Genomic DNA, 3809 nt, shown 5'->3' on the forward strand with positions numbered 1-3809 from the left:
ATTAGAGTTCTTATAGGATTCTAAGTTTAATTAATTCGTGTCCTACTAGGATTCCAATTCCCTTTCCATAACTCTATAAATACGTGCCTAGGGTCACATATTTTCAGAGATAATTCAAGTATTCAAAGTGAGTTTTGAGAGAAAAATTCAGACATATTTCTTACCTAAGAGTGCCGAAAATTCTAGTACCTTAAGGGCGATTCTAGTTGGTCAATCTTAAGGCGGATCCGGACGTGTTGTGGACTATCTACGGAGGGACAACACTTGGAGTCCTAAAGACTTGTTCTTGTTCGGTTCGGGCGCAGCTAGGGAAGGCACGCAACAAAGAGTATGCATCTAAATTATGCTATATGATTATGTGTAAATAATATGTATTCCTGGCTTGATGGTTGTTTCCGCATGATTTATGAATTGTCATATGTATCATAACCTAACATACCCTAGTTGGTATCAACTCATTTTTTTCATTTCTCACCACAGTTGTCCCCCCTTTCTTAGGCACTACCTGAACAGGACTCACCCACTTAGAATCAGACACAGCGTATACAATACCCGCATCAAGCAATTTCATAACTTCAGCTTTTACAACATCTTGCATGACAGGGTTCAAACGACGCTGGGGTTGGATGCATGGTTTATGATTTTCATCTAGATGTATCCTATGCATACAAAAGTCAGGGCTAATACCCTTTAAATCATCAATACTGTACCCACTGGCCTTTTTGTGCCTTTTCAACACAACAAGAAGTTGGGATAACTGGTCTGCATCAAGTGCAGTACTGACGATCACAGGGCAAAGTTGTTCATCATCTAAAAACGCATATTTAAGGTTAGCAGGAAGAGGCTTAAGTTCGGGTTTCTTTACCTCTTTAACAGAACAAACCGGCTGAACTAACCTCTTTAATTTGGTGCTCTCCGGCTCAGATTCTCCACCATTAAGAGCCAACTCCAGAGCATCCACTTCAGCACTCCAAGAACTGCTATCACCTGCAGAAGACTCACAACAAAGCACTGCCTCCAAGGGATCTCTTTCGAGGACTTGGGAGACGTTATCACGAGTAATAAAATTAACTACATCTATACGATAGCATTGTTGCTCCTCTAGCATGGGACTTTTTAAGGCACTATTCAGATTAAAAGTCACCTTATCATCCCCAACAGACAAAGTCAATTTCCCACTTTTAACATCAATGACCGCCCCCGCCGTGTGAAGGAAGGGTCTACCTAAGATTATGGGAATTTGAGAATCCTCCTGCATGTCTAGTACTACAAAGTCTACAGGTATATAGAATTTACCTACTCTAACAGGGACGTCCTCTAAAACACCTAACGGGTATTTGACAGAACGGTCGGCCATTTGTAGAGTGATATTAGTAACCTTAAGCTCACCCATATTCAGTTTAGTACAGACAGACAAAGGCATGACAGACACACTAGCACCCAAATCACATAAAGCCTTATCAATAAATACAGTGCCAATGTTACATGGGATGGAAAAACTCCCGGGGTCTTTAAGTTTAGGTGGAGACTTGTTTTGCAAATAAGCACTACATTCCTCAGTAAAAGCTACAGTCTCTACCTCACAAAAAGCACGTTTCCTGGTCAAAACATCTTTCATGAATTTAGCATAAGCAGGAACCTATAAAATTAATTCAGTAAAAGGAACCGTTACCTGTAAATTTTTGACCACTTTCAAGAATCTGCCAAACTGCTTGTCTAGCTTATTCTTGAGTTGTCGGTTTGGGAAGGGGAGTGCAATAGGTGGTACTTGAATATCTGCCCCCTTCTTAACCTCAGTTGTAGCCTCATTCTCATTGACTACCTTTTCAGCTTCTTTTTCATCCATAACTATCTTCGGGATTTCCTCACTGACCAGATCACTAGCAGACACCCCAGGATCAACCTCAACCGGAATAGAAGGACCATCATAATCCCTACCACTCCTCAATGTAATTGCATTAGCAGTCTCCCTATTTTCGGGCTGTGAAGGAAATTGGCCTGGTGGCCTCCCTGCAATAGTAGTAGCCATCTGTGCCATCTGTGCCAACTGTGTGTCAATGATCTTGTTGTGAGCAGTAAGAGCATCGATCTTTGCATCCTTTTCACTTAGAGATTTTTGCATTTGAAGCACCATGTTTCTCATCTCTACTAGCATAGGGTCAGGCTGTGTGGCTTGAGGTTGTGGTGGTGGAGGTGATGTGTGTTGTCTAGGGAACCCAGGTGGTCCACTAGACTGTTGGTTGTAGTTGTTCCGTGTTTGGTAGGATTGTTGATGTGGGGGTTAGCATGGCTGTTGTGGTGGATGTTGGACTTGGTGAGGGTTCTGGATATTGTTGCTCCTGTAGGATAGTAGAGGGTTGTTTTTGTAGCCCTCATTGTAAGAGTTGGAGAATGGGTTATTTTGTTTGTAGGATTGAAATGCATTACACTGTTCAACAGAGCTCCTACATTCCGGTGCATAATGACCAGACATTCCACAACTTTCACAAACAGTAGCAGGTTGGGCACTCATAGCAGCTACACTAGCAGGTTGGGTAGGTTGAGCATTGGCTGCTTGCATATTATCAAACTTATAGTGTAAAGCAGTCAATTGGGCAGTTAATTGTTCGATAGAATTTAAATCATGCTTACCACCCCTATTAGATAGACCTCTAGGATTCCCATACTAGGCATTGTGAATGGCTATCTGCTCAATCACCTCCATAGCTCTAGGCACCTCAAGTTGCATGAACCTCCCACTGGCAGCCGAATCTAACAAACATCTAGACTCATTGCCCAGACCATTATAAAACTGTTGAATCAAGAACCAATCTTCCAAACCATGGTGCGGGCATTCTCTTTGCAAATCCTTGAATCTCTCCCAGACCTCGAACAAACTCTCATCCGCTTGTTGCGAGATACCTAATATCTGACCCCTCAGACGAGCCGTTTTCTCAGGTGGAAAATATTTAACATAAAAAGCAAGAGCCAAGGACTCCCAATTAGTGATTTTCAAAGCCGCCCGATTCAACCCATTAATCCATAGTTTAGCTTTCCCACTCAAAGAGAACGGGAAAAGTATCTCCATAGTCTGCTCCGGAGTCAATCCCTTTTGCTTGATGGTGGAACAATATTGGATGAAGGACTGAATGTGAAGATTCGGATCTTCACCTGGTTCCCCACCGTACTGGCGTCTCTCGATCATGTTAATCAATGCAGGCTCAATCTTGAAGGTCTCAGCTGCAATAGAAGGCATGATCGCCTTTGGTAGCACGGACAGACTTGGCTTAGAATAGTCTGTAAGCCGTGGGGTAGGTGGCGGTAGCAGATTTTCGTCACCCATCTCTATCTCTGAAACTGAATCTGTATCTGAAGGAAAAAGATCGCCAATATTATGATCAAAATCAGAGTAATTCCCACACTGTGCAATGAAAGTTCTTCGTCTACGAAAGGTTCTTTCGGGCTCAGGATCGAATGGAGTAAGATTACTAGTACCTACGGTCCTGGGCATAGACAAAGACTACAAAACAATGTGAGATCCGGTCTCAAGGAACCTGAGTTCCTTGAGTAGTAACAAACAATAATCTAGGATAAGCAATCAACAACAGAAAATAAAACCGTTTCCCCGGCAACGACGCCAAAATTTGACAGGCTTAAGTCGTATCACCTAATCAAAAATAACCTAAGTCCACTAGCTAGGTAGCAAGGGAAGTCAGGATCGAATCCACAGGGAAACAGGCGTTCTTTCTACTATCAATTAATTAATCTAGACTATTGTGAACAAGAGTTGGTTTGATGGTTTGCTAAAACTACGGCGATAATTAAACAAC

The 3809-nt window shown here is 42.3% G+C and overlaps 1 non-coding gene across 1 annotated transcript; it reads left to right on the forward strand.

Annotated features, from left to right (window-relative positions):
- The first annotated feature begins 2816 nt into the window (after positions 1–2816).
- On the forward strand, positions 2817–2923 carry LOC130466492 (small nucleolar RNA R71). The gene has a single exon (XR_008926716.1). It is a non-coding gene; the product is annotated as a small nucleolar RNA R71 (small nucleolar RNA).
- Positions 2924–3809: the final 886 nt, after the last annotated feature.

The sequence above is a fragment of the Spinacia oleracea genome, chromosome 1, assembly GCF_020520425.1.
Source record: "Spinacia oleracea cultivar Varoflay chromosome 1, BTI_SOV_V1, whole genome shotgun sequence".
Lineage (NCBI taxonomy): Eukaryota > Viridiplantae > Streptophyta > Magnoliopsida > Caryophyllales > Amaranthaceae > Spinacia > Spinacia oleracea.